Genomic DNA, 13,348 nt, shown 5'->3' on the forward strand with positions numbered 1-13,348 from the left:
CATGCCCGGCCCGCCCTTTTGACCGCATTGGCGTTGACCTTTACGGGCCACTTCCCTGCACGGTTTCTGGGAACCGGTGGATTATCGTCGGCATCGACCACCTCACCCGGTATGCCGAGACCGCCGCTTTACCCGCCGCTACTGCCCGTGAAGTTGCCCTGTTCTTGCTACATTATTTTGTTCTTCGCCACGGCGCGCCGCGAGAGCTGCTGAGTGACCGAGGACGCGTCTTCCTTTCCAACGTCGTTGAATCTCTACTAGCCGAATGTCGCATCATACACCGGACCACAACAGCCTACCACCCTCAAACAAACGGGTTGACTGAGCGCTTCAATCGCACTCTCGGAAATATGCTGACGATGTACGTTGCCGCCGATCAGACTAACTGGGACGCTGTCCTTCCTTTTGTGACATACGCTTATAACACCGCCACGCAGTCAACTACTGGATTTAGCCCTTTCTTCCTCCTTTATGGGCGTGAGGCGTCGTCCACGATGGACACTATTTTACCATATCGTCCCGACTCCTCCGAGTGTACTCTCCTTTCAGACGTTGCCAAACATGCGGAGGAATGTCGCCAGTTGGCCCGGTGTTTTACATCGGAATCTCAAGGCCGCCAAAAGCATCACCGCGACAAAGATCAGACGCCACACGTTTTTCCTGCAGGATCCCTTGTTTGGCTTTGGGTTCCCGGCACCCCACCGGGATTGTCATCAAAATTTCGAACCGAGTATCACGGCCCCTACCGCATTGTCCGTCAAACCTCCCCTGTGAATTACATCGTGGAGCCACTCACTACCTCTTCGGACATGCGTCATCGCGGCCGCGAAACTGTGCACGTGAGCCGCCTCAAAACCTACTACGATCCGCTCCTCTTGCCCTCACCATAGGTCGCCAGGATGGCTCCTCCTCGCTCCGGGGGAAATTGTAGTGAACTACACGAGGATATACGAAGACGAGGATTAAGTAGGTGAGAATATCACGAAGACGAGGATAAGGACGACGAAGTGCCGCTGCGCTGCTCGTGCTCGCTTGTGAAGACTGAGACTGGCTGTGTTCTTGTGTGGTTCGCCGTGAAACTTCGACAGGGCTATTATCCCTGTTAAAGCACAGTAAAAACCCCCTTTCAATAGTAATTAGTTCACAGGAATGGAAAAGGCACATAATCTGTCACTTGTTTCTGTGGGCACCTGAACTGTGCCGTAAGGGAAGGGAGGAGGGAGTCAAAGTGGAAAGACAGAAATGGGTGCCGTAGTGGAGGTCTATGGAGTAATTTTGACCACCTAGGGATCTTTAACGCGCGCTGACATCACAAAGCACACGGGTGCCACTTCTTTTGCATCGAAAGCAGCCGCCAGCGATCGGGTTTGGACATGGGTACTCCGGCACAGTAATCTAGCATCTTAACCACTGCACTACCGCAGTGGGGCTATTGTGACAACCATAGTTTCTGTTTGTGTGCAGCTTGTTTATTTTTTTATTTATTTTTTTTTGTTCTTTCTGGCACAGTGTGACATTTAAAAAATTATTTGAAATAAAGAGGTCTTTGGCACCATTCACACGATTCTGCTGCTTCTACTATAGTTTTCTGTTTATGAGAGTAGTAGCGAAGTCTCTTGAAGACAATTTTACTAGCTCTCAGTTCAGCTCAGATGATGAATCAGTCAAATGTCAGCCTCGGACTTCAGCTAGTGGCCAAGAAAAGCTTAGTTTCGATCTCTGATCACACTTGGTCAGTTACACATGCTCATTTTGTGTTCCCACTGTTCTGTTTCCATTCGCTGGGTTTCAGCAGTAATGAAAGCTTGGTACTACTTGATATGGCTTCTCCAGAACTTCAAGTGTGGAACTTCTTCAAGCAAATTCAGTGGAGTTTGAACACCAAGCTTCTATTGCAGATTTTCAAATTTAATGGCAAACTCTCCCACCTTCTGGAAAACATGTCACCAAATAATTCAGTCATAAATCCTGAAAGGTTTGGAAATGCCAATACTATAAACTGTAAAATGAGTAGAACAAGGCCAAGCATAAAAATGGGTGTTTTCAGCAACTTAGCTATATTTCTGAGAGAACAGCACACCTTCAAAATGAACTTCAGAACCTAAACTAGTAATAAAAGAGGCAGTGTAGCATATTTTTAGTATTCTGAATTATTTTTCTTGCTGTCTTATTTTGATATTCATGCTCCCTTTTCTTTCACTTTTTGGATTTTTTCTGCAAATTTCGGAGAAAAAGTTTTTTATGCTATGTATAAAGCCAAAACAAAAGCATGGGCATTTATTTAATTGAGCATCTAAATACCTGCATATTAGTATTATCTAATAGCAAGATTGTGTAAATATGTCATTTAATAAACAAATTACATGGTGCTGAAGGAGTTGAGGGAAAAAAAGAAAGCTTCATTTGCAAGCTGTAGTTTAAGAAATGACCATTTTTCTGCCTTTTGTATATCCTCAAGATTTTATTACAATTTCTTGATTTTATATTCATGTTTGACAATACTTTGTGAATATTTTACCCAGTGCTGAGAATTTATCTTATGTATTATGCTTATATTCATAATATTCACGTGTCTAGAGGGCATTTAAATAGCTGTATTTTAATTGGCTCATGTGCGTCATGTACAGAAAGTGTGATCAGAAATTGTCATCAAGAAACGTCCTTCATACTGGAACTTGCGTGTGAAGAGCTCTGGCAGGTGCGTGCTCTGTTGCCGCGTTGCAGAGAGGAGGAAAGGAGGCATCCTGGCTGTGCAAACCGCTGCAGAGAGGTGACAAAGAGGGTAATGGCAACCCCATGCATACGCGGGCCACTTATGCGCTTATTCACAGGACCTTGGAGGATGGGCGTGTGGTATTCGATCTGTCATTTGACGTGCGTAACTATAAGGCTGCATTCCCTGCACCGTACTTATTAGTCACATATTCTAATTCTGGTGCCGGGTTGTGTTCGCCTTAGCGATCTTAGAGCTCTTAAGCACTTCCTACATTTTTTTTTGTAGGTTGCAGCAAAGTTCTTTAAAGACTTCATTTATAAAATAGCAAGGTGCATGTATGCGATCAAGGGTCTTTGAGGGAAGCTGCAGATGGGAGCTGTTGACGCTACCATGCTATAATAAGACAGATCTCAAGTGTCTCCTAAATTTTTATAACAAAACGAACATCCGCACAGTGTTAGCTGGAGATGCTTACAACCCTGCTGTCCTGTCCGAAGACAGGGGTACATGCATTACTGCCCGCCATATGCAAGGCCAGCCACAATTAAACATTCGTTACCAGAGTAACATGATTGCCTGGCTTTTTTGTGTGTTCACTTCCTTAGCATACTGTAGCATAGTCATAGTAGTGTGCACCTTTCCAATAAGTGGTCACGGGGTGTCACCATATTACCTGCTGGACTGCTTTGTGCATTTGGTGCTAGCACAGTGGAAGCAGAGCCGGTTTGCAGCCGTCCAGAGAGGAGGAGCGAACAATATGGTGGCACCGAGTAACTTATTGGAAAGGTGTATATAGATTGCTTGTTCCTGCAAGATGCGAGTTAAACTGCTCTCATACGAACAGTTTCGATCCTCATTGAACTGGATCTACATTCAACTCATTGTAGATCGAGGTTGTCACACGGCAACTGTCAAGTGCAGTTGAGCTCGAGCCTGCTTGACTCAAGGTTGCTTCCTCAATCGCTCTTGAGATTTCAAGCACACTCAAAAGCGGTCATTGACACCCTCGTCATCAACGAGCTCTAAAACTTGAAAAACGAATAAATGCAATAGAACTGCGCATAATAACACATAAATGTATTAAAAGGCATGATAGAACATTCGTAGAACGGCTAATTTTATAATATTGACACCGTAGTCTACTGCCAGTGGAAGCTAAGGTGGCGTTCTCTTCGACTGCGTCAGTGTGGAAACTGTGGAGTGGAAGAGAAACTGCACTGTAGCACTTGACCGCTGGGAAAATAGGTTAGATGACCTGAGGCGCCAAAAGCGGAATGCTGCTGTGTACACTGAAATCGTGCAATCATTACCCCAATCTTAAATTTCCTTTTGAGACTCATTGCGACTGACAGCAGACGACGGACCACGTAGGAAATTTCTCAATGCTGACTGAAAACGCTCGTGTAGCACCGGATGCTTCAATCCTTCTTGAAAGCCTGAATGCAGATTGAGTTCAATGAGGATCGGAAGTGTTTGTGTGACAGAGGGATTAGTGTAGCGCTGCTAAAGCTTTGTGTTAGCTGGTGTGCACAAGTTGGGTGGCCAAGCTGTGTTAAATGGTCTTACAATGCATATTTAGAAAACAAAACAGGGCACCCCAAACGGTTGATTCAACTTCTCAGATTATTTGGCATTACACACAGTGTCTTGAAAGCAGTCCACAATATGGCCAGCACAACTTATGTCCTTGCTTATTTCAGATTGTTCATTTAAGAGAGCTAACATATTCAAGGGCTACTGACCAGGCTGACATTTTAACCAAGCCCGATAAGGCGTTGGACATGGTCTCTGCGAAATACTGCAGCGATGCACACACTGGAAAGCAACAAAATGCAAACCAAAGCTCTCATGGTCCTTTTAAAACAGCCAAACCTTCTCATCCTTTGGGCTGGCCATCGAACTTTGTCGATGAGGTACCCACAGATACTGCATCCATTGGTTTCTCTCTGACTGATGGGCGAGGGGTGTCACTTGGTCTGCTGATGTCACGCACTTTTTTGTCTTGCATTTCGTTTTCACTCATGCATACACTCACACAAGAAAGAAGGCTTTTAGCTTCTTGCCCTTGTCTATGCATGCTTCAGCGTGTTCTGTGCACTGTGCTATTCATACACCAACGGCTGGACTCAAGTGGCAGCGGCGCGCACTTTCATACAGCCTGCGCATTCGCCGCAGATATAATGGCAGCTCTTCTAAGCAAGCAGTGCTCTCTTCCCCGTGAAGTTAGTGCAGGATTTACCCAACCCTGGCCACTCGCTTCTGTGGCGGCGCCCGGTGCGCACCTGCGTTCGCGCCTTCAAGCGTTCAAGTGTTCAGTTTACGGAGTGAGCGAAATACTTAGAGAAATTATGTAGTCTCAATTTTGTGTGCGCAAAAGCGGTGCAGTGTAGGCTCAGGCAACAGTATTATTTTGATCGTAGTAATACTTACTTTGTCTTATTTCTTACAGTGCGCAACATGTGCTAATTACCGTCTGAATACAACAGTGATTTGGGTTATCAGTCTGCAGTAAGGCAAGTAGCAGCATACTATTGTAAGGTCAGTCCCATTATGCTGCACAAAAGCTGATTTTTTTCTTCCTGCTGTAACTTTGCTTCCTTCATGATATGAGGGGAACTGTCAAAAATGCATTGACATGGCTACAGAAGCACAGAATTTATCACATGAACATTTTCGGCCTCTCGGGCCTGTTCTGCCAGGCCTGTTACAATTAGTGGCCGAGCAAGGAGGAGTACCTGTTTTGCCTACATGCATTATTTCAAATGATATGCCAGTGTGACGGCATCTTTTCGCTTTTGGGCACATTTCTGTCTGCTTCTGCACATGTACTAAAATTTCGGGCACCTTCACGTGTATGCAAGTCAGGCTGGTCGTTGACCTGTTTTAAGTTGTTAGTGCAAATTAAAAAAAAGGTAACCTGCTCTTATTGCACTTTTTGTGCACTTTGAACAGCGCATTCACTGTAACTGCTTTTCCTGTTCCGAGGCGTGCGCAGCATCACCTCGAAATAACAGGAGACATTCATCACCATCCTCATATAAGGATAGGATAGTAGGAAAGCCTTCCGACCCTTGTCTTTGCCTGCCACCTATGTTGCTAAACTCTGCGGCTAGTTTTTAACGAAGCTAACTTCATGACAATAGTTGAGCTTCTCGGCCGCAGTGTGCTTTTGGTATTTCCTTCGGTCCGGACCCATACGTATGTTTTCTGCCACGCATTTGAACTTTATTTCCTCTGAACGACGTGCCCACGCCTGCAAGTTTGAAAAACTTGCAGTGTTTCCTTTCATCAATTTCCGAGTGATGGAGAACTCTGTTCCAATAATTTAGCTATATTTTATGCGAGTTTTTCCCTGGTTTTGGCTCTTCGGCAAGATGCTGATACACAGCCAGAGCCTGTAAGGATGGCTCACGGCCGGCACACCTATCATATATAACTCTCAGTACAGCGGCAAAAATCCCTGCAGGTCGCTCTGAACGCTCAAGTTCATGACATCTCGTTGGCAAGAATCACAACCGGGTGAAAGTGCAGGCTTGGCCAGCCTCCGTTTTTTTTTTTCCAGCTTGTTGCACACCAAATGACGGCATCACTGAGTAGACGCGTCAATGCCACACAGTGCCACGATTTCGCAGCTGTAGCAGACAGGAAGCACCCTCCATGCATAGGTCGTAAAGAGCGCACCGTCGCCACTCGAATCCAGCCATGGTACACCGTGCAGAACCATAATACAGAAAACACAGAACATCCATACATGCACGGGCTTGGTTTCCTGTTCCAATAATTTAGCCCCGCAGGGGGCACCTGTTAAAGCAGGTGTTTGTGTGTTTTGTGCGACACCACGGACCCCGAGCACCCACGCTTAGCCGTGCGTGGCATCGTCGTGTCTGGGGAAAAGGGGATCCTGGTGGTTGAGCCGATGCCGAGTGTTTGGACCTTTAAGGCCCCTCGGCGGAGGCAACACACCACTTTGGCCCACGCTTCCCATAGACGGCACCTCCGGCCTGACCCACCCGGGGGAAATCGGCAGTCGCCTTTTCCTGTCCTCCTCTCCATCTTTCACTTTCCTGTCATCTATCCTACAACTCTCCTGTCCTCTACTCTCTTCTTGGTTTTTTCCTTACTTCCCGGCGGCGAGGGTTAACCTTGTGTGGCTGACTACCCTGAGTTGAGCCATATTAGGTTATAGTTAAGGTATACAGCTGGCGTGGGCAGGGCTTTTTTTAGGCACCTGTCCCGTCCCCTTGTTGGACTCCATGGTGGGTGGCTGGTACCATAACCGAACAATAAAATAAATTTTATGGCTTCTTCCCTTTCCGCAGCTGATCGCCCTCCCGCCAAGAGAGGGCGCACCGATGTGACGAACAAGTTTTTCACTAAAAATGTAAACAGCTTCCCCCGCTTTCATGTCATTCACTCTGAACAAGCAGAAAAAACTGCCCGTCAAGTCTCACCGTTCCTTGTGACAAAGACTCTCACAGACACAATAGGTCCAGGCTACAAAGTCAAAAAGCTACCAAATGGTGACCTCCTCTTAGAAGTGCTGTACAACCACCAGTGCGAAAAGCTAGCAGCTGTTACATCATTCGGTGATGTCCCTGTCACAATCTCACCACACCGCTCACTCAATACAGTTCGTGGGGTCATTTCAGATAATGACCTCAAGTTTCTGACCGAAGAAGAATTGCTCGAAGGACTCAAGGACCAAAATGTCATCAACGTTTACCGAATCAAGATCAGGCGAGACAACAAAGAGATCCAAACTAAGCACATCGTCTTGACATTTGCGCTGAGCACCCTTCCAGACTCCGTTGAAGTAGGATACACAAAGCTGCAACTCAGACTGTACATACCTAACCCACGTCGCTGTTATAACTGCCAGAGATATGGCCACAGCTCCCAGAGCTGCCGAGGCCGACTCACCTGCGCAAAATGTGCTTCAAATGAACATGCCACTGACAACTGCCAAACTGAACCAAACCTTTGCGTAAACTGTGAGGGCAACCACCCAGCATACTCAAGATCCTGCCCAACATGGAAGAAAGAAAAAGAAATTGTAACCTTAAAAGTCACTGAGAACATTACATTCGGAGAGGCGAGAAAGCGGCTTTCATTGGTCCAAAGCCCAACTTACTCCGTTGTGACGCAACAGGGCGCAGCGTCACAGCGTGCTTCGGCACCCGCCCAGGTCACGGGTAGTGACCCTGGTGTGGAGCCATCCGCGCCCACGGTGGCTGCAGCTGGCGCTGCTCCACCACCCCCAAAGCAGGCTTCGCGACCTTCCAGGTCTGCGGGGCCCAAGGCCTCTTCTCACACGGGGAGGCCTACTTCAAGCGTTCCGGTGTGTTGTCCGCGGTCATCCAGCGTGTCTGAAGACGCGATGGACACGACAACACAGGGTAGTCCTGTGCCGTCAAGACGGCGGGACTCCTTAGAGCGTGCAAAAAAGGACAAGCCCCGAATCACGGGGCCAAAAACAACGTAGTCTCTATTTTACTCATATAGCTTAAGATGGCTTTTGTAATAAACTGGAATTGCAGGGGACTGCTTAATAACTTATGCGACATAAAAGACATTTTAGCAACATATTCACCTGTGGCCTTATGTCTGCAGGAAACAAACCTGAGTCCTCTACATGTGAATATTCTTAAAAAATACAAAGTCTTCCGCCGTGATCGAGAGCAGGCATGCAGGCTCTCGGGCGGTGTTGCCATCATAGTTAAAAACAATATTGCATCTCGTGAACATAGGCTCAAAACTCGGCTAGAAGCAGTAGCTGCCACACTTATCACGTATAAAACAATCACAATTTGCAGTATTTATATAGAGCCACACTTAAAAATAACACTCCATGATATCGAAGACCTTTTCAGCCAACTGCCAGATCCATGCGTAGTAGTTGGCGATTTTAACGCCCACTCTTCTTTCTGGGGCAGTGAAAAAACTGACACGAGGGGCCAAATTTTAGAAGACTTTATTCTGTGCAATAATATCTGCTTACTTAACACCGGAAAACCCACTTACTGCTCCCCAAGCTCCGGTAAAATGAGTTTTATTGATTTATCTTTCTGCTCATCATCGGTTCTTAGCGATTTTAAATGGGATGTCTTAGATAATCCACATGGAAGTGATCACCTACCTACAACAATCAGTCTAACATCATCACCATCTATAATTCAAACCAAACCAAGATGTTGGAAGCTGCATTTAGCAGACTGGAAGCTTTTTAAAGAGAAAGCCGACTTGAGAAAACTATTTGCCGAAGATTTTAATGTCGACGAGTTAAATGAAAGATTTACCTCTTGTATTTTAGCCGCCGCACGCCAAGCCATCCCTCAATCATCTGGAGTTGTGAGACAGAACTGTAAAGTGTGGTGGACAAAAGACTGCAGGGAGGCAAAGAAAAAACAAAATAAGGCGTGGAGTATATTTCGCAGGTACCCCACACAAGAAAATCTCCTAATTTTCAAAAAGGCTAGAGCTAAAGCCCGCTATGTGCGTCGTACTGCCGAAAAAGCTTCATGGCAGCATTACATCTCTTCTATAAACAGTCATATAACATCCAAGGATATGTGGGCACAAGTAAATAAATTAAATGGCAAGTACTCCCCGTTTACAGTTCCTCTCCTTACAGACCCAAATACCCAGACAAGCATTCAAGAGCAAGCGGACATTTTAGGTGAACATTTTTTCATGGTATCTAGCTCATCACATTATTCAGAATCATTTTTAAAGTATAAAAGCCAAGCAGAAAGACAGAAATTACCTACTACTGGCAGCGTTCACGAATCATACAACAGTCCCCTTACACTACAAGAAATAAACACAGTTCTCTCTTCCGGCAAACGTACAGCACCAGGCCCAGATGAAATACACTATCAAATGCTAGCCCATCTTTCTGAATCCTCAGTTGAAGCACTCTTAAAATTTTTTAACAAGGTATGGATGTCAGGAGAAATACCGCAGGCCTGGAAGAAAGCCATTATTGTTCCGTTACTGAAACATGGAAAGCCACCAACATCCCCAAGCAGTTATAGGCCCATAGCACTAACGAGTTGTATCGCTAAATCGTTTGAAAGTGTTCTAAATATCAGGCTCATGTTTACACTTGAATCTCGCAAACTTCTCGACACCCGCCAATGTGGATTTAGAAAAGGATGTTCGACAACTGATCATCTTGTGCGCTTGGAAAATACGGTACGAGAAGCATTTATACGCAGACAACACTGCCTTGCCGTATTTTTTGATTTAGAAAAAGCTTATGACACGACGTGGAGGTATGGAATCCTACGTGACCTGGGAGACCTTGGCATCCGCGGCAGAATGTTAAAATGCTTGAAAGAGTTTTTGTCCGACCGTTCTTTCCAAGTTCGTCTCGGTGCTACTCTGTCAAAACGTTTCACTCAGGAGAATGGTGTCCCTCAGGGGTGCATCTTGAGTACCACGCTGTTTATAGTAAAAATGAACTCCATAGTAAAAATAATCCCAACGACCATCATGCATTCAGTCTATGTCGATGACCTACAAATAGCATGTACATCCTCTAATGTATCAACGTGTGAGAGACAAATTCAATTAACAGTGAATAAACTAGCGACATGGGCAGATAGAAATGGTTTCAGGTTCTCTGCACAGAAATCAATAGCCGTTTTATTCTCACTTAGACGAGGTTTGCAAGTGGACCCTACAGTTTACCTCAATGACATTGCTCTCCCAGTAAAACACGAACATAATTTTCTAGGCATTACTTTCGACAGAAAGCTTACTTTCCTCCCCCACATAAACACCCTTAAAAAGAAAGCCTCCCAATCTTTAAATATACTCAAAGTGCTGTCACGTAAACGCTGGGGAGCCGACAGGACATGCCTTCTGCAGATTTATCGTTCAGTTGTACGTTCGAGCTTGGACTACGGTTGCATAGTCTACGGTTCCGCAAGACCCTCATACCTAAAACGACTAGACCCAGTCCACAACCTAGGTCTGCGTCTTTCGACCGGGGCATACAGGACGTCGCCTGTGCGAAGTCTGTATGTAGAAACCAACGAACCATCTCTTGAGGACAGAAGAACCATGCTAACTTGTTCATACATTCTTAAGATCCGTTCGCTACCAACACACCTCTGCTACCCCATAGTAACAAAGTGCCCGTCCAGAACCCTGTTCAACAACAAACCGCAAGCAGTCAGACCCCTCCTCCTCCGCTTCGAACAGATGTGCGAAGAAATAAAAATACTCGATACACTCCCCGACATTGCACAATGCCCTGATCCATTACCCCCTTGGTATAAATTTCCCTGTGTATGCGACCTTACTTTAACACAGTTTGACAAACAACAAACTCCACACGAACACATATTACAAGAATTCCTGACATTAGAGGAAAAATACAAAGACCACATTACATTTTATACCGACGGTTCTAAAACTACCTCATATGTTGGTAGTGGTGTCGTAGAAAACAATCGCCAGAAAACAGTTAGGTTGCCCAATTGTGCATCAGTGTTCACTGCAGAAAGTTATGCCATATCCATAGCTGTGGAAAAAATAATAAAATGCAATATTGAAAAGAGTATAATCTACACTGACTCCCTCAGCTTAATCACAGCATTACACTCTAAAAATGCAACAGAACCTGTAGTGGGAAAAATAATACATTGTATAACATCAGCCGAAACACGAGGTTACAAAATTAAATTCTGCTGGGTACCTAGCCATGTCGGAATCGTAGGTAACGAGACAGCTGACGAATGTGCAGCAGCTGCCCGAAAAGCAAAAATAGAAAAAGTAAATGTACCACGCAAAGATGTTTTGAAATTCATACAAAAAAAGCTCAGGGAAAAATGGCAAGCCTCATGGAAAAATGAAATAAACAACAAACTACACGTCGTGAAACCAGTTGTCGAAGAATGGAAGTCATGCAGTCACCAGAAACGCTTCATGGAGGTAATATTATGTCGCCTTCGAATAGGACACACGCATCTTACTCATAGTTACATTCTCAAAAAAGAAAATGAACCCATATGTGAAGACTGTGGACATGGACTGACGATAAACCACATTTTAATTTCATGTAAAAAACTCGAAAAGCTACGGAAAAAGCATTTCACTCTATTTTACACCAAACAGATACCATTCCATCCATCACTTCTCCTAGGAGAGAATGCAATTGTAGACATTTCATGTGTTTTTAGTTTCTTAGAAGAAACATCCTTCCTGAACAAACTATGATATCTTAACACTTCATTCCTTTTTAAAAAAACCATAATATACCTTGTGCTTGGCGCATGATAGCCTGAGTTGCTTATGCGCCATAAAACACAACAACAAAACAAAACAAAACCAATAATTTAGCTATATTTTATGCGAGTTTTTCCCTGGTTTTGGCTCTTCGGCAAGATGCTGATACACAGCCAGAGCCTGTAAGGATGGCTCATGGCCGGCACACCTATCATCTATAACTCTCAGTACAACGGCAAAAATCACTGCAGGTCGCTCTGAACGCTCAAGTTCATGACATCTCGTTGGCAAGAATCACAACCGGGTGAAAGTGCAGGCTTGGCCAGCCTCCGCTTTTTTTTTCCAGCTTGTTGCACACCAAATGACGGCATCACTGAGTAGACGCGTCGATGCCACACAGTGCCACGATTTCGCAGCTGTAGCAGACAGGAAGCACCCTCCATGCATAGGTCATAAATCCAGCCATGGTACACCGTGCATAACCATGAATACAGAAAACACAGAACATCCATACATGCACGGGCTTGGTTTCCTAAGAAAGGCCAGAGGCCTCGCACCTATGCTTCGGCCACCCATTGAGCTCAGCCTTTCCCCCTCCTCCTCCTTATTGGCATTGTAGCTGGATGAGCCAAAGCTCACTTCTCAACCTTCAAACAAAGGTCACTGGTGGTGCTTGGGTAGCAGAAAGCAAGAAAAAAAAAAGCTGAGGCGGTAGCGTTTTGATGGAAGGCAGAAAGCAAGGCACCCGTGTTTGTGCAATGTCAGTGCACCTTAAAGAAAACTCCAGGTGGTCGGAATTATCGGGGCCCTTCACTATGGCGTCTCTCATACCTGAGTCTCTTTTGGACGTTAAACCTCACAAACCAACCAGCAAGAAAAAAAAGAATGCCTGTAAAAGTCGGGGCCATAATGACTGCATTTGATGCATTCTTGTAGCTGTTTTTACCCAGCACAGGGCAGCGTTTTCATTTTGTTGACCGAACCAACATGGCGGGCATAGTTTCTCAAAGCACTAAAAGATGGCGCTCCACATTTCGCGTATTTAGGGAGCCTACATGTACCAGCCCTCCGCGTATTGTCTCTTGTGGAGGCTAGTCAACCAGGGAGGAGGGAGAGACTCTTTGGTGATGGAAGGGAACGAGAGAAACATACCGGTTTTGATGGTTGTAGCTCTGTTATTAACGAGTCTGCTGCAAAAGCATTTTTGGCCACCGTGCATTCTGAAGGCGCTGCCTCATAGACAGCAGGTTTGAACACATTTTCGAATCTAGGGTGGTTCATAAACAAGTTCAGTTTATGGAATCGCACCTGAAAACGAAAGGAATGATTGAAGCAGGAGAAATGATAGCACCTTAAAATAGAAACAAAAGGTGGATGGGTTTTAAGATGCTTTGCAGC

The sequence above is a fragment of the Amblyomma maculatum genome, unplaced genomic scaffold (genome assembly GCF_055883805.1).
Source record: "Amblyomma maculatum isolate TAMU_Amacu unplaced genomic scaffold, ASM5588380v1 scaffold_19, whole genome shotgun sequence".
In the NCBI taxonomy this organism is placed as follows: domain Eukaryota; kingdom Metazoa; phylum Arthropoda; class Arachnida; order Ixodida; family Ixodidae; genus Amblyomma; species Amblyomma maculatum.